Raw genomic sequence first — 19,020 nt, forward strand, 5'->3', positions numbered from 1 at the left:
GGAACCTTTGATGAATCTTTGTTTTCCTGCAGAAGTTGGGTTTTTAATACATTTGCAAAATTATAATTACAAGTCATTCTTTTGTCAGTAACTACCTGGAAATAAGTATAGTTTAACATTAATGTAGTGATACAAGGAGCTTTTGAAACTAACAAAAATTATTCATCTTGTAACAAATGAAGAATATGATAGTTATTTATTATTTTTAATTTGCCTAAAAAAGGTCAATGATTTGATGTTCTTGTAACAGAAATAGGGATATTAATGTGCGAGCCAAACTGGCTTAAACTCATGATCTTTGCAGCTTAGCCTGCCAATTACTGGCTATCACAGCAAGCACATTCTGATTTTTTTTAATGTACTAATATTTTCAGCAACTTTAAACTTTTGAAAGCATTAATTTTAGCAATTTTTGTGAGAGTTTAAACTATTTTTTTTAATTTCAAACCAGGCTGAAAGAGTAAAATAGTTGTGGGAGGAGGAATAGCTAACATAAAGGATTCTTGAAGACCATTTAGAAACCAAATATTTTATGAGAGAGAGAGAGAGAGAGAGAGAGAGAGAGAGAGAGAGAGAGAGAGAGAGAGAATAGTTGATATTACTCTATTGGATGTGACGCTCCTCCCAGAAACTATAGTGCTGACCAGAAGAGGTGTGCATGGCCCATTCTCCCATGTGCTTTTTCCAGTGAGGGGCACAGTTTAGTTTTATACCTATAGAGTAGTGCATTTTTCAACCTTCATAAAAGAAGCTTCTTTTCAGAAGGATTTATTAGTACTCATAATTGGTCAAAGACTATGAGATGATGGAATGCTCAGCCCTAAATAGAGTACTTTTCATATCCCACTGTCAGGCTCAGGGTTATCATGAAAGCATGGATAAATATACTGTATTAAATAAAAGTAGTGGAGATCTTCCTGGAAATAGTGAGTATTGGATATGATATGACACACACGAAATCCCAGAAACACTGATTGCAACCACAATACGGACATACGACCATGCCAAGCAAATCCATCATGTTTGTAGAAGGGGCCTGAGTCACGCTATTTACTTGAGGACCTATTTGGAAACCAATAGAGGCAGAAAGAAGATATGTCAGTTGTCTTCAGATATGGTCCCTGATAGAATGCCCATGTTCCACTGTTTGACCTTAATACCCATGTCTAGCACAAAAAGTGGACTCACGGGAATAAAAAAATAAATAAAAATAAATAAATAAAGATAAACCCACATGACAGGCTGGAGAAAACCTAGTGTTCAAGAGAACTGGTTGGTCTTGCAGAGGACTTGAGTTAGGTTTTCAGCACCCATTGGTTGCTCACCACTGCTTAAACATCCAATGCTGAGGGATTGGATAACTTCTGACCTCTGTGGGTGCCACTTCCACATATGACTTTACTTGTCCAGAAACGCAATATTCACATAAATAAAAATAAAGTAAGTGAAGCCCAAAGTATTCATGAAATGAAGAAGAAGAGGGAGAAGAGCATTGAACTCTGCATATGGAAGAACTTAGTGGGGAGGTAGTGGGACATTTTTGATCAACATGCTTTTTCATATGAAATTCTTTTTTTTTTTTAGATAGGTTTATTTATTAAGTATACAGCTTTCTGCCTGCATGTATGTTTGCAGGCCAGAAGAGGGCACTAGATCTCAATACAGATGGTTATGAGCCACCATGTGGTTCCTGGGAGTTGAACTCAAGACCCCGGGAAGAGCAACCAGTGCTCTTAGCCTCTGAGCCATCTCTCCAGCCCTGAAATTCTTAAACATCAAAACACTAAAAATATCATGCTTCATTTTGCACACAAAGACCTGTAGTTCCTAACATTTTTAATTGCCTAATTTTTTAAAAATTCCTCTAAGCCATCTAGGAGATAATGGCCAAGGATAGATGCTAATGAAAGAAAGTTGTAGTCTTCAACGGTGTACCCATGTAGGCAGCAGTGAGTCAATCCATGTGTCATATAAGGAAACTAAAACAGAAGAACATGAAAGTGAGATAAGGTGTTGGGAGGAGAAGATATGAGAGGATGACAATTGAAGGTGTAGAGAGTTGAGTATGGCCAGAATGCACTATGTACACCTATGAACTTGTACAATAAAGAAATAATGATTAAAACATGTATTTTTATATTTAAATGAGAATCTGAAAAGCATTTAAAATGCAAAATTGGTTTTAATCATTACTATATTTACTAACTCTACATGTACTTTTAATTTCCTGGAAAGTAATGTTTTTGATGTCTGCTGGTCTTTCACTTTATCTTCCTTCTACTTAAGATTATTGTACCTTATACTCAAAAGTAGGACTGATGTTAATAACTTTTCCCTCACTTTTTCTGTTTAGCTTGAGGTTATGAGTGAAGCAAAAGGCACTGCCAGAATACAGAAAGAGAATCTCTAAATGTGCTTACATGAGATGCATCTTATTTATCTTCATGTTTAATTCTTATGGTCGATGCAACATCTGGCCAGGTAATTCCTTTGTATTTCCTCCATTGTATTATGATAACTTGAAACATTTATAATTGCCTTGCATATTCAAACACAGTTAACTGTCAGGATAAGTTTACTGGACCACAGGTTCAGAGACAGGTTTGGATGAGAATAACCTAAGGGGCTTGTTTGGGTCACAAACTGAGGGAATCCACATGGAGGGTAGATGCTGACAGTTTTTTTTATCAACTTGCTGGAAGTCCAGGTTGTCCTTAAATAGTGAATTTGGAATCAACCTCACATCAAAAGTTGGAATAAATAACTGGTCATTATCAAACCCTCTTACTCAGATTTATTTTTTCACATTCTATTTGGGGAAGTGTTTTCCTGTTTTTCCATGTGAGGACTCTTTCTTCACATTCATAGTTGGTATGAAGAAATGTGATTCAGGCTGACTTATCTGTATTCAGTTTATATCATCCTGAGACTCCATGAGCTTATGTATTAGTTCTTAGAGAGGCCTTTGTGTTTGTTTGTTTGCTTCTTTGTTTGTTTGATTGATTGTGCTTTTGTATTTCCTACAAAAATAATAGACATTTACAAGAACATGTGTGAGTGATTTCTTTGTAATCTATATCACTTATGAGTAATTTTCCTACTGTAACTGCTCAAGCATTCAATCCAATAGAAAATAGGACTTTTTCAGTTTCAAGTTATATTGGCTAATGTTTATTCTTTCAATATCAAATTTTATGCTAAATTTGATTGCGTGTGTGTGTGTGTGTATGTGTGTATGTATCTGTGCTGATGTATATAAGTATAAATATAGGTGTGTGTGTGTGTGTGTGTGTGTGTGTGTGTGTGTGTGTGTGTGTGTGTGTCTTAGTTAGCTTTTCATTGTTATGAAAAGACACCATGACCAAGGATACTGCTTTTCAGGACATTTAGCTAGGGCTTGCTTACTGGTTCACAGGTTCAGTCCTTTATTATCAAGGCAGGAAGCATGGCAGTGTCTATACAGGCAAGGTGCTGGAGAAGTCAAGCACTCTACAACTTGATCAGAAAAAGTCGATAGGAGAAGAATATATTCCAGCCAGTTAGATAGATGGTCTCCAAGCCCATCCCCAGAGGGATACATTTCCTCCAAACAAGATCAGACATCAATAACCTCCTTATAGTGCCATTCCGTGTGCCAAGCAAATTCAAACCACTACAGCTCATGTGTGAAAGTCTGTGTGAGTATGCACATATGTTAGAGTACATGTGAATGTGTGTGTGTGTGTGTGTGTGTGTGTGTGTGTGTGTGTGTATCGGTGTATTTTGTGTGCATTTGTTCATGAAATAGGTTCATATTGCTTTCTGTTTGTGGTCTTCCAGGCCTCTCCATTTGTTGGGTTACAGATATGCACCACCATGTTCAGCTTAGTAATGTTCGTTAGCAAGATAATTCTTTTTTTTTTTTCATCTTTATTAACTTGGGTATTTCTTACTTAGATTTCGATTGTTATTCCCTTTCCTGGTTTCCAGGCCAACACCCATCTGCCTCCCCTTCTACATCCCCATTCTCCCCCCATTACCGCCCTCACCCCAACAATCACGATCACTGAGGGTTCAGTCTTGGCAAAACCAAGGGCTTCCCCTTCCACTGGTGCTCTTACTAGGCTATTCATTGCTACCTGTTCCTTAAAAGGGGGTCCCGTTCTCAGTTCAGTGGTTTAATGATGGCATTCACCTATGTATTTGCTGTATTCCGGGTGTGTCTCTCAGGAGAGATATACATCCAGTTCTTGTCAGCCTGTGCTTCTTTGCTTCATCCATCTTATCTAGTTTGGTGGCTGTATATGTATGGGCCACATGTGGGGCAGGCTCTGAATGGGTGTTCCTTCTGCCTCTGTTCTAAACTTTGCCTCCCTATTCCCTGCCAAGGGTATTCTTGTTCCCCTTTTAAAGAAGGAGCGAATCATTCCCATTTTGGTCATCCTTCTTGAGTTTCATGTGTTCTGTGCATCTAGGGTAATTTGAGCATTTGGACTACTATCCACTTATCAATGAGTACATACCATGTGTGTTCTTCTGTGATTGGGTTACTTCACTCAAGATGATATTTTCTAGTTCCATCCATTTGCCTATGAATTTCATAAAGTCATTGTTTTTGATGGCTGAGTAATATTCCATTGTGTAGATGTACCCACAATTTCGGTATCCATTCCTCTGTTGGGGCTCAATCCACCCCACCACCCTTTGTCCTCAGTGACAAAGACAGATACTACCTCATAGTAAAAGGCTGGAAAACAACTTTCCAAGCAAATGGTCCCAAGAAACAAGCAAGAGTAGTCATTCTAATAGCGAATAAAATCGATTTTCAACCAAAAGTCATCAAAAATACATAGGCGAATGCCAGCATTAAACCACTGAACTGAGAACTGGACCCCCGCTGAAGGAATCTTAGAAAGGACTGAAAGAGATTGAAGGGGCTTGAGACCTCATATGAACAAAAATGCCAATCAAGCACAGCTTCCAGGGACTAAGCCACTACCCAAAGACTATACATGGACTGACCCTGGGCTCCAACCTCATAGGTAGCAATGAATAGCCTAGTCAGAGCACCAGTGGAAAGAGAAGTCCTTGATCCTGCCAAGACTGAACCCCCAGTGAACGTGCTTGTTGGGGGGAGGGTGGTAATAGGGGGAGGATGGGGAGAGGAACACCCATGTAGAAGGGGAGGCAGATGGGTGTTGGCCTGGAAAACCGGGAAAGGGAATAACAATCGAAATGCAAGTAAGAAATACCCAAGTTAATAAAGATGAAAAAAAAAAAAAAGAATGGCTACTCCAACTTGCTTCTTCAGACCATTTGCTTGGAAAGTTGTTTTCCAGACCTTCACTCTGAGTTAGTGTCTGACTTTGTCTCTGAGTTGTGTTTCCTGTAGGCAGCAGAATGCAGGGTCCTCATTGCATATCCAGTTTGTTAATGTGTATCTTTTTATTGGAGAATTGAATCCATTGATGTTGAGAGATACTAAGGAATAGTTTTTGTTGCTTCCTGTTATACTCATATAAGGGTATGAGATTATGTTTGTGTGCTTTTCTTCTCTTTGTTGCCAAGACGATTAGTTTCTTGCTTGTATCTATGGCTCTCTTCCTTTGGTTTTCTATATCCAGGGTTGTCTCCCTTTGTGCTTTCCTTATTGCTTCTATTTCCATTTTTAATTCCTTCACCCGTTTGATTGTGTTTTCCTGGAATTCTTTCAGGGATTTTTGTGATTCCTCTCTATAGGCTTCTACTTGTTTATTTTTGTTTTCTTGCATTTCTCTAAGGGAGTTCTTTATGTCTTTCTTGAAGTCCTCCATCATCATGATCAAATGTGATTTAAAATCAAGATTTTGCTTTTCTGGTGTGTTTGGATATTCAGTGTTTGCTTTGGTGGGAGAATTGAACTCCGATGATGCCATGTAGTCTTGGTTTCTGTTGCTTGGGTTCCTGTGCTTGCGTCTCATCATCAGGTTGTCTCTGGTGTTACCTTGTTCTGCTATTTCTGACAGTGGCTAGACAGTCCTATAGGCCTGTGTGTCAGGAGTGCTGTAGACCTGTTTTCCTCTTTTCTTTCAGTCAGTTATGGGAACAGTGTTCTGCTTTTAGGCACTTTGTGTAGTCTTTCCTGTCTACTGGTCTTCAGCTGTTCCTGTGGGACTGTGTCCTGAGTCCACCAGGCAGGTCACTTGGAGCAGAAAAGTTGGTCTTACCTGTGGTCCCATGGCCGAAGTTGCTCCTGGGGGTTGCTTTTGAGCTCTCTGTGAGGGCAGCAACTAGAAGGGCTGGCCCCACCTTTTCCCGGGCCCTGGTGCACTGGGGTCCCAGATGACATTAGGTTTTTTCCTCTGGATTCAGATATTTGTGCAGAGAAATTCTGGCTTCCCAGGTGTGTCTGCCCCTCTGAAGGTTTAGCTCTTCCTCCCACAGGATTTGGGTGCAGGGAGCTATTGACCAAGTCCCTTCAGATCCTGGAGGTGTCTCTTAAGGTGAAGAAATTAATCATGTATTCCAAAATCAACAAATGCCAACAAAAGCGAGTGCAATAACCCAAAAAATCTTATAACCACTAGTGAAATTAAAGTCAAAATTTTAAGAGTCAAAAATTTCCATGCTAAAATTAATTTTATTGAGACTTCCATTTCACATTTCCCTTCAGATCCTGGAGGTGTTCTCATTCTGTAGTTCTCACATTCTGAGAGGATTTTTATTGTTTTTTTTTTAAGTTTGCTTTTTTTCCTTTGTGAATATAAGACTGTGCCAGATGCTTTCTTCTTTAGCATAGTTGGTGTTTGTAGACATCATAAATACCTTTGTCTTTTAGAATGTGCTAAATTAAACTTATATCAGTACCGAAATAAGTCCTCTCAGAAATACTGTTTTGTTTATACCTTGTCATCTTAGTAGGGTAATTTCCTTATGGATGTTTTTGTGTTTTCTGGAGTGTCTTTTCTGTAGTCCTCAACTCTTCACATACTTGGCAATATTGTCGTTTGATTTTAGTCTTATATTTTTGGTTGTGAGCCTAGCCTTTAACATCTGAGCCATCTCTCCAGCCCTGGTTTTAGTCGTAAAGTAGTGATAGCCTCACATAATAAATTCATAGAAACTTCTGTATCTGATATTTTTAATAAGAGTACAAACAAAATTTGATAATAATTTTATAAAATGTGAAATGGAAGTCTCAATAAAATTAATTTTAGCATGGAAATTTTTGACTCTTAAAATTTTGACTTTAATTTCACTAGTGGTTATAAGATTTTTTGGGTTATTGCACTCGCTTTTGTTGGCATTTGTTGATTTTGGAATACATGATTAATTTCTTCTAACTTTTTGAATTTAAAGACAAGGTTTACTTATATTTTCTTTTAAAACATTCTAGTGTCTACAGTATCTAAGCAAGTTCAGTTCATGACATTAATCATGTTTTCTGTCTTTTAGTTTTATTGTTTTATCTTGCAAGAGGTTTAAAATTGTCATTATTTTTTCCAAGAGCCAGCTTTCAGTTTCACTGATTTTTCAATTTTATTGATGTTATCTCCTATTAATTCATACCTTTGATAACTTTCAATGCATATTTGGTTCTTGGTTAAATCCTTAGATAAAGAATTAGGTTATTGATGTGAACTTTTTTCTGGTATGAGCATCTTGTAATTATCTTCAAATTTAAAAAATGTGTGCCTATCAGGACTTATTTATATCAAATGTTGACAAACTTATTCTATAAAATAGCAAACCACTTTGTACTTAGGCAGTTTTTTTTTTTTACATTTCAGTTTGAACCACTGCTGTGTAGTAACAACACTGCCTTTGTTGATAAATTATTAAATGGAAGCATCGTGTTACTTTAAATTTTACACAAATGACAAGAAAAGGATTGCTTGCAAATACCTAAAGGATGGATAGACTGAGATATAATCCTGTATCTGTCTCCATAACTAACTTTAATCATACTATCCCAATGCATGTTTTAAACAAAATACAAAATGCTGCATTTTGAAGGCATACTCCTTAAATAGGTGTTTATTTTTATAATTTTTATTTCAGTTGCTTTAGTTTTTGAGACTAAGTTCTATTACATAATCCAGAAAGCCTGTACTAGGCCAAATTCTTTCTTTAGCCTCCCAGTTGTGAGATTAAAGGCCTATACAATTAGATTGAGTTTTATTGTTCTGATTTAAGGGTAAAATGTAACATGAATTCAGATACTATTTTCATTGTAGTAAATCCTAAGAAACACTTATAACATTTCTGTCAGTTAATGTATTATATTGTGAATGAGAAAATAAAGAACCTAATTGCTATGTCGATAGGGACTGGCACTGAGAAAACCATTTCTATATTTCCAGTATCCAGTATTGGTTCAATGATTATTGACTAAATAAATCAGCTAATATTCTATTCTTTGGAGGATAGTGACAGAAAAATATCAGGAATAAAATATGAGCACATGGCAGGAAACAGTGTTTATAGAGATGACAAGTTTGGTCTTGTGATGAAAGGCTAAAGTGTAAAAGTAACTTTTATTTTCCAAAGGTAATTGTAGTCTCAGGTAATTGTGTAATAAACTTACCCTTCCTAGGTATTTCTGAAGTCAGGCTGGCTTCAACTTAGCTGTTCTGGTTGGTCCAAACTCCTCTCTAAGCTGGCTGATTCCACCTGGCTTTTCTCAGCTTCTCAGTGAATTGCTCTGCTTGGCCTCATACGAACTTTGGTAATTTGTTTTACTCCTCTGGCTCCTTCTCATTCTCTGGTTTATTCTGACTTCATTTATGCCTAACTTATTCTATCTACAAGTCTCTAAAACTTTGCAATGAAACTACCACACAGAAACACCACCTCTCTTCCCTTCTTTCACAGTTTTTAAGTAGACTCTCTATGCTGTTCTCATGAGACTGTTATATTCTATCTCTCATTTTGTCAAATCTTTCCCTGATTAATCATTTTGTCTGCCTTTCAATTGGATTTCACTTTCAAAAATGGCTACTTCCTCCTTTAAACCAATCTTACTTACATTGTTTGGGATTAAAGGTATGTACTAAAGGTATGTCTATATTATAGCAAGAGAGATTAGAGATGTGTGTAATATTTGCATTCCAACTGATCACACAGACTTAGAAGGTCTTTCGACGTGATCCCTTGCCAAAATAACCATGAATCTAAATTAAAATCGACCTACACTGAAGATTCACAGTGCCTATGTAGAACCTGTTTTAAAATTTGAAGATAATTTTTGGAGAAAGTTGATATTACATTTGGTAAATAATACTGGCTAGAAAATGAACATTTATACCATTGAAATTAAAAAGCAGGATAAATCCAGGTTCATGTTCCACTAAAGTACAGCTTTTAAGCCTTTACCAAACTGATTAATTTGGGCTCCTGTAACTTCATAAAATTAGGAACAAGTGTTTAATTTGAAGTTGTTAGCTATCCTTCTTATTCCTGAGAACCACTCCTTTAATTTATCATGAACTGTAACTCTATTTTGTTGTAAGCAAGTATTTAAAACTTCACCTCTAAAAGAAATGCCCTCTATTTATTTATTAATTCTTTAATATATTTGTGTTATGTCTATTAGTATATGGGTGTTTTAAAGAAAATCTCCCCCCAGAGGTTCATATATTTGAATATGCTGTCCTCAATTGTCAGAACTCTTTGGAAAGGATTAGAAGGCAGGGCCTTGTTGAAAGAAATGTCAATAATCAGGGTGGATTTTGTGGTTTCAAAGACTATGGCATTCTCTTTCCCTCCCTCTCTGCCTCCTAATTTCTGATTAGGATATCAGCTCCTAGCCATTCCTATTGCCATACCTTTGGTGCATCATTATGGACTCCAATGATTTTCTAAAATCATGGCTAATTACTCTATAAATTTCTTAGATCATGGTTTTTTTCACAGAAGTAAAAATGTAGCTAAGATTTTAGCTGGAAAAAGAAAGTAGGGTATTACTATGAGAACCATGGCAATGTCCTCGTTTTTGTTTTGTTTTTATTTTTTGAGTGGGATGTAAAACACTTTGAGACTTTGGACTAGGAAAATCATTTAATAATGTATACAGGGATTAATGTGGCCTCCTACTTCTGAGAACAGAGTGGATTATAAAAGCAAATCTTAATAAGAGTCAGAAGAAAAACAATAAACTAGGCTAGAGATCATTGTTGTGATATCTTATCTAAAGAATGTGGATTATTCCTGCTCTTTTCCTAAAATTTACCTGGGGCTATATAAAAAAATGTCAGGACTAATTTCTTTGGTAGAGGAGATTTTAATACAATCTAATATTGATTCTATTAACTTGGTATTAGTAATCACTCCTATGCAGTTCTAAAGGATAAAAAGCAATAAAAGCGAAAAGAAATTAAAAAAAAACCAAATCTAACCATAGAGTTTGAGGAAATAAGAGCACCAGATAATATAATGTTGGAGCAAGGGTTTGCTTATGCTGAAAATTTTGAGAAGACTGAAGAGTGTTCTGATGTAAAATGGAATAAAAAAAAGTGTACCATGAATGCAGGACCCCAGCCTGCCAAAATTCCAACTTGTAAATAGGAAAGGCCATAAGAATGTCCTGCTCCTAAAAGAAAAAATAAAGTCTCTGTAGATATGATTCAAGCTGCCAGGATCTCTGCAGAGTAGGCAGTCAAACTTCGCATTGCAGTCCATGTGGTATTGGCTTTAGAGTCATAGTGGATACAATAATAAACCAGAATGGAAATCTTTTACCATGATTAATGGGAGCTGTTGAAACAAGGCATGTGGCAGATAGTCCCTGAGTGGAGTCACAAGAAGCCATTATATGAAGTTGCAACCTGGAATGAAACGTCCTGGCAGCCAGTTGAATTTTGAGATAACAGAGCCATTAGACAATCAACCAAGGAGCACTACAGATAAGAAGTTAAAACATCTGAAGAAACAAGCTGGAGTAGATATTTAATATCAAATAAAATTGACTTTCAAATAAAAGTAATCGAAACAGATAAGGAAGGACACTTCATATTCATCAAAGAAAAAATTCACCATGAACTCTCAATCCTGAATATCTGTGTTCCAAATGCAAGGGCATCTACATTCAAAAGAGAAAAAAAAAACCTTAATAAACTTAAAGCACACATTGTACATCACACAATAATAGTGGGAGATCTCAACACAGTCACATCAATGGACAGATAATGCAAACAGAAACTAAACAGAGACACAGAGAACTAACAGAAGTTATGAGCCAAATGGATTTAACAGATATCTATAGAACATTTCATCCTAAAACAAGATACCTTCTTCTTAGGACTTTATGATACCTTCTCCAAAATTGAGCACATAATTGGTCACAAACAAAGCCTCAACAGATAGAGGAAGATTGAAACAAACCCATGCTTCCTATTAGAGTACCACGGAGTAAGGCTGGTATTAATAACAACAAAAACAACAGAAAGCCCACATACACATGGAAGCTGAATGATGCTCTACTCAATGGTAACATGACCAAGGAAGAAATAAAGCAAAAAATTAAAGATTTCTTAGAATGTAATGAAAATGAAGTCACAACATACCCAAACTTATGGGACACATAAGTTATGAAGAAAACTCATAGCTCTGAGTGTCTGCAAAAAGAAACCGGAGAGAGCATTAACTAACAGCTTGACAGCACGCTTAAAAGCACTAGGAAAAAAAAGAAGCAAATGCACCCAAGAGGAGTAGATAGCAGGAAATAATCAAACTCAAGACTGAAATCAATCAAGTAGAAACAAAAAGAAGTAAATAAAGAATGAAAAAAAACAGAAAAAAAAACAAAACAAAACAAAACAAAATCCCAGGAGCTGGTTCTTTGAGAAAATCATAAGATCAATAAACCTTTAGCCAGACTAACCAGAGAACACAGAGTATCCAAATTAAAAAGAAATCAGAAATGAAGAGGGAATCATAACAACAGAATCTGAGAACACTTAAAATATCATCAGATCCTATTACAAAAGCCTATATTCAAGAAACCATGAAAATCTGGATGAACTGGACAGTTTTCTAGAAGATACCAGGTACCATGTTAAATCAGGATCAGATAAACCATCTAAACAGTGCCATAAACCCTGAAGAAATAGAAGCAGTTATTAAAAGTCTCCCTCTTCCCAAAAAAAGCTCAGGACCAGACGGGTTTAGTGAAGAATTATATCAGAACATCATAGAAGAACTAATCTAATACTATCCAAACTATTCCACAAAATAGAAACAGAAGGAGCACTACCAAATTCCTTCTATGAAACCACAATTATGCTTATACCTAAACCACACAAAGACCCTACAAGGAAAGAGAACTTCAGAGCAATTTCCCTTATAAATATCTATGCAAACATACTCAATAGAATTCTTGAAAACCAAATCCAAAAACACATCAAAATGATCCTCCATCATGATCAAGTAGGCTTCATCCCAGGGATGCAGGGATGGTTCAATATATGGAAATTCATCAACATAATCCACTATGTAAACAAAATCAAAGGGGGAAAAACATGATCATCTCATTAGATGCTGAGAAAACATTTGACAAAATTCAATACCCCTTCATGTTAAAAACCTTGGAAAGCTTAGGAATTCAAGGTCCATACTTAAATATAGTAAAAGCAATATACAACAAACCAGTAGCCAGCATCAAAATAAATGGAGAGAAACTTGAAGCAATCCCACCTAAATGAAGGACTAGACAAGTCTGCCCACTCTCTCCCTATTTATTCAATATAGTACTTGAAGTCCTAGCCAGAGCATCCAGACAACAAAAGGAGGTCAAAGGGATACAAATGTTTGAGGAAGAAGTCAAAATATCTCTACTTGCAAATAATACAATAATATATAGGTGACTCAAAAGTTCTACCATAGAATTTCGAAACCTGATAAATTCTGCCAAGTGGCTGGATATAAAACTAATTCAAACAAATCAGTAGCTTTCCTCTACTCAAAGTATAAACTGGCTGAGAGAGAAATTAGGGAAATGACACCCTTCACACTGGTCACAAATAATATAAAATACCTCCTTCTAACTCTAACTAATTAAGTGAAAGATCTGTATGACAAGAAGTTTATGGCTCTGAAGAAAGAAATTGAAGATCTCAGAAGATGGAAAGACCTCCCATGCTCATGGATTGGCAGGATTAGTATAGTAAAAATGGCCATTTTGCCAAAAGCAATCTACAGATTGAATGTAATCCCCATCAAAATTCCAACTCAATTAATCATAGAGTTAGAGCAATTTGCAAATTCATTTGGAATAAGAAAAACCCAGGATAGTAAAAACTCTCTTCAATAATAAAAGAACTACTGGGGGAAAATCACCATCCATCAATCAAGTAGAAACAAGTTATACTCAGTATAACCTCAAGTTATACTACAGAACAATAATGATAAAACCTGTATGGTTTCAGTACGGAGCCAGGCAGTTAGATCCATGAAATAGAATTGAAGACCCAAAGTGAACCCACACACCTATGGTCACTTGATCTTTGACAAAGGAGCAAAAACCATCCAATGGAAAAAAGATAGCATTTTCAACAAATGGTTCCAGTTCAACTGGAGGTCAGTGTGCAGAAAAATGAAAATAGATCCATTCTTATAGCCCTGTACAATGCTCAAGACCAAGTGGATCAAAGACCTCTACATAAAACCAGATACACTCAAACTAGTAGAAGAAAAAGTTTGGAAGAACCTTGAACACATGGGCACTGAGGAAATTTTCCTGAACAGAACACCAATGGCTTATGTTCAAAGATCAAGAATTGACAAATAGGACCTCATAAAACTGCAAAGCTTCTGTAAGGCAAAGGACACTGTCATTAGGATAAAATGGCAATCAACGCATAGCGAAAAGATCTTTATCAATTCCAGATTGAATTTATGCCTAATATCCAATATACACAAAGAACTTAAGAAGTTAGACTCCAGAGAATTAAATAACCCTATTAAAAATGGGTTATAGAGTTAAACAAAGAATTGTCAACTGAGGACTATCAAATGACTGAGAAGTACCTAAAGAAATGTTCAACATCCTTAGTCATAAGGGAAATGCAAATCAAAACCACCCTGAGATTCTACCTCACACCAGTCAGACTGGCTAAGATAAAAAAAAAAAACTCAGATGACAAGAGATGCTTGGGAGGATGTGGAGAAAGAGTAACACCCCTTCATTGTTGGTGGAATTGCAAACTGATACAACCACTTTGGAAATCCCACAAACCAGTCTGGAGGTCCCACAAAAATTTGGACATAGTACTCCCTAAGGACTCAGCTATACCATTCCTGGGTATACCCAAGAAACACACCAACATATATCAAGGACATATACTCCACTCTGTTTATAGTTGCCTTATTTATAATAGTCGGAAGCTGGAAAGAACCAAGATGTCCCTCAACAAAGTCATGGATACAGAAAATGTGGAACATTTACAAAATGTAGTACTACTCAGCCATGAAAAACAATGATTTCATGAAGTTCATAGGCCAATGGATGTTACTAGAAAATATCATCCTGACTGAGGTAACCCAATCACAATAATTAATAATAATAATAATAATAATAATAATAATAATTTTAATTATAATAAAATAAAAACAAAACACATACGCACATGATATGCACTCACTGATAAGTGGATATTAGCTCAAAAGCTCAGATTACACACAATACAATCCACAGACCACTGATGCTCAAGAAGATAGATAAGTGCTGTGCAGATGCTTCAGTCCTTAGAATGGGGGAACAAAAAATATTCCTAGGAGGAAATACAGAGATAAAGTTTAGAGCAGAAACTGAAGGCATGGCCATTTAGAGACTGCGCCACCTGGGTATCCTACCTGTACACATATAGCCACCAATCCCAGACAATATTGCTGATGCCAAGAAGTGCATGGTGACTGGAACATGATATAGCTGTCTCCTGAGAGGCTTTGCCAAAGCATAACTAATACCGAGATGGATGCTGGCAGCCAACATTTGAACTGAGAACAGGATCCCCATTGCAGGAGTTAGAAAAAGGACTGAAGAAGTTGAAGGGGTTTGCAACCCCATAAGAACAACATTACTAACCAACCAAATCCACTATCCAAAGAGTGCACATGGACAGACCCATGGCTCCAGGTGCAGATTATGGCCTTGTTGGGCACCAATGGAAGGAGAAGCCTTTAGTCCTGCCCAGTCCCAGGGTAAAGGAATGGGTGGGTGGGGAGGCTGGAAGAGGTGGGTGGATGAAATGGGAAACACCTTCATAGAAGAAGGGGGAAGGGGGAATTGATAGGGGGTTTATTGATGGGTAAAGGGAAAATGGGATAACATTTGGAATGTAAATAAAAAATATCCATTAAAAACCCCCAAGAAGGAGAAATGTGTTTCAGGAAAGAAAGCTGAAGGAAGAAATCATCTAAGCAATCTGACAACAGAATTGGAGCTATAGGATTTGGAATTTTCCCTGAGGGTTCAGTCTTGATTTTGACCAATATTTCCTCCCTTTGACTTCATTCTTCTCTTTTAGAATGTTAATGCTAATTTTATGTTGTGAAGTATGTGATTTTGTCTTTGACTTTGAATTTACAGGGATTGCTTTAAGTATCAGAAGAGAATTTGAAGTTTGGACTTCAAACCAAATTTAAACCGTGAAATACTATGGCGAACTTTGGCATTTGACTTAATATATTTTGTATTATGATATGGCCATTATGCTATGAAATCCAGGGTATAGGATCTGGTGTTTGAATGAGAATAGCCTCTATGGGCTCATACATGTAAATATTTGATCCCTAGTTGATGGAGTATTTTGAAAAGATTGGGAGGTATAACTTGGTTTGAGAAAGTGTGTCACTAGTGATATGCGTTGAGGTTTCAAAAGATTCTTCATTCTCCATATTCATTTGCTTCATGTTGGTGGAATGAGAAGTGAAGTCTCAGCTGGTTTTGTCGCCGTGCCTTAGCTCTGCTCTCATGGAGTCTAACCCTCTGTAATCATAAGCCAACTAAACCATTTCCTTTATAAGTCTCTTGGGTCATGGTGTTATGTCACTGCAATCAAAAAGTAACTAAGACAGTGATGGAGAGCTGAAATTTCTCCGTGTTATTTAATTTACACACATAGTTTAATGTAGTAATTCTTAGGAAAGCAGAATGGCAAGTATAGCACTTTAGCTCTTGTTTTAACTCAAATGAAAATTAAAATGTTATCCTCTGAAAAGCAGTATTATAAACTGAGTATTTGGTAATTACTGGAGGCCAAATTTGCAAGCTAAAAGTGTATAAATATGCACTAATATCTCATGAAACAGAAAAGCTAAAGTGAAATTTTCAAATACTGCTTTGTAGTATGACGATATATGTGATAGTATTAAGCTTCTTAAAAAGAAACAAATAGGGGCTGGAGAGATGACTCAGTGGCTAAGAGCACTGAATGCATTTCCACAGATCCTGAGTTCAATTCCCAGCAACCACGTGGTGGCTCACAACCATCTGTAATGGGATCTGATGCCCTCTTCTGAGCTATTTGAAGACAGCTACATTGTACTCATATACATTAAATAAATAATACAAAATTTTGAAAAAGAAAAAATATTAATAGGTTCTAGGTCATTTTATTCATTTGTTTCATTTATTTCATTCAAATTTCATATAATCAAATGATATGAGAACATTTTAAAAATCATTAGTATCAGAAAATGAAATATATTTTTTTCAATTTTATTTAACCTAAGGAACACATGATATATTTTTCTTATTGGATCAAGACTATTTGATGACATTTAAAATTGTAGATATTAACAATTGAAACATCAAGCTGAGTTTTCAAATTTTCATGACTATTAATATAGCAGTAGATTGGCACTAAACATGAATGGCATTGTAGAATATTTATTTTGTTAAAAGAAATAGACAATTTATTTACTTGATGGAATGTAAAGATGAAATAAAAATACCTAGGGGGAATTTCTGTGTTTAAACTCAAATCATAAACAGAAATACACTAATGTATTTTTCTATTAAAAATGCTATTACAATTACATGGAGTTGTAGAAATTGTCTGCATGTATATATTAGATTATAGCAGAACACATATTTTCTGAAATGCTTCTTCCAATAACAAAGCATTTAAATGAAAGTCCAATTTTGGTTAGCTCAATTCAATCTTTATCAATAATATCAAATCTATGGGACAATATAAGAAATCCACCTAGTCAGTAGTTACGTTTTTTGCTAAATAATGCTGTCAATTTATTTCCATCAATTTAATGATCTGAATTAAATTTGACATCATTCTTTATATTTTCTCCTACATATTATAGCTGCCATTTAAAACAGGCTGATATAATCAATCAAAAATGAAAAGCCATTTTTTTCAGCTCAGCTCTCTGCTTTTCTGCAGGCAGATGCATATATTCAGGTTGTAAATGGTGGGTGTACTTTCTCTGACAATATTGTTTTTTAGTATTTCAGCCAATAAACAGATGATTAAAATCTACACTTCAGTGGAATGCTGTTTTATAGGTAGCCTTGAACAAGAGGACACAAGCTAAGCCCATTTAGTAACAGAAAGCAGAAATAAGGAGGCTGTTTTTATATCCATAGATTAGCCTGCCTTCAGGTCTGACCAGAGAAGTTTCTTTTTTCAGAGGGAAATGCAGGCTCACTGGTGCTCAGCATGCAATATTTTAATAGATGTTCCTGTGTAGGTAGCAATATAAAGGGGTGAATGGTGTTTCTCTTCCATCTCAGTTGAGATTACCTTCCAGAATTAATTCTCAAAGCCACCAGCATAGTGAGAGACGTGTTTAGCCCTTTATGCAAATTAACTGACCTGGAGAAAAACTATGAAGTATTATTTCTTCCTCTTTTAATCCTATAAAATCCTATATGTTTACCTTCTTCCCTTTTTAATATTCCTCATGCTCCTACTATGCCCACACTATTTTTTTTTATTAACTTGAGTATTTCTTATATACATTTCGAGTGTTATTCCCTTTCCCGGTATCCGGGCAAACATCCCCCTCCCCCCTCCTCTTCCTTATGGGTGTTCCCCTCCCGACCCTCCCCCCATTGCCGCCCTTCCCCCACCAGTCTAGATCACTATTTTTTTAGAGAACAAAATGCTTCTTAGAGACTATTCACATCCAGTTTAAAAAAGAAATGCTGAAGAAAATATTGTCCTGATAAAATATTTAACAACAAAAACTACCTACAAATATCTAATATTTGTGAAGTCACAGTCTATAGGCTAGATTGGTGCTAATAATTTCAAATCCCACAAAAGGACTCCAACATATTTACAAAGGGTGTTCAAACAACACTTGGATTCCACACAGCCTCTAGCTGGCTCTCTGCTGCACATACCTGATTCCAGAGCTTCTTTGAAGTTGCTCTGTATAACCTTTGACATCTGTGGATCTGACATGGATGCCCCTGGAGGATCAACTATGCGACCCTCCTACCCAGCTACAAAGTAACAAAGTAAAAAACAGCATCAGTCTTCTCACTCGTTTTCTGTTTGAATTTCTATTCTTGCTTCTCACTTTGTCTGAACTGAAGGCTTGGGTTTTGATGACATCATCCTCAGTCATCCCAAGTTGTTCAGTGTCTTCCCTTCACTATACTCATATATTTTTAATTATATATTTTACATGTTTATTAACTATAAAAATGATTAAAATAAAGTAAAATAGTTAATATGAACCTGGCAAAGTTTATGAAACATTAATTTCACTTATTAGGAAGGGATTACTATATCAAATAATGTGGGTAATGGAGTTCAGTAATCACAGTGTATAACACAAAACTTTAGAAGGTGTATAATTTCATACTTCAATTCTTAGTCTATAAGATCTGCACTTGTTATATTTTTTTGTATTAGAAATTGTATTCCTTACATCATTTTTTCTTTTTTCAATAATGTAATTAGTTTTCAGCATATATAAGTAGAAGTTTAAATAGTGTGTTCTCCTCTTCAACCTTCAAAGCCAGCTTAGATTACATGAGACATCCTTAAAAATACAAATAAGGAAAAGAAGGAAGGAAAGAAAAAAATGAAGGAT

At 36.0% G+C, this 19,020-nt stretch overlaps 1 long non-coding RNA gene across 2 annotated transcripts in view; it reads left to right on the forward strand.

The window, feature by feature from the left end:
• The window catches only part of LOC108352547 (uncharacterized), a 209,642-nt gene that overhangs the window by 80,342 nt on the left and 110,280 nt on the right, over nucleotides 1-19,020 (forward strand). The window contains exon 1 of one of the 2 annotated variants that reach the window (XR_001840847.3): nucleotides 2,358-2,481. The exons of the other annotated variant lie outside the window; for it this stretch is intronic. This is a non-coding gene — a long non-coding RNA (uncharacterized LOC108352547). Of the gene's footprint in view, nucleotides 1-2,357; nucleotides 2,482-19,020 lie in introns of those variants that run through there. 2 annotated transcript variants of the gene reach the window in all.

Source organism: Rattus norvegicus, chromosome 13 (assembly GCF_036323735.1).
Source record: "Rattus norvegicus strain BN/NHsdMcwi chromosome 13, GRCr8, whole genome shotgun sequence".
Taxonomy (NCBI): Eukaryota; Metazoa; Chordata; class Mammalia; order Rodentia; family Muridae; genus Rattus; species Rattus norvegicus.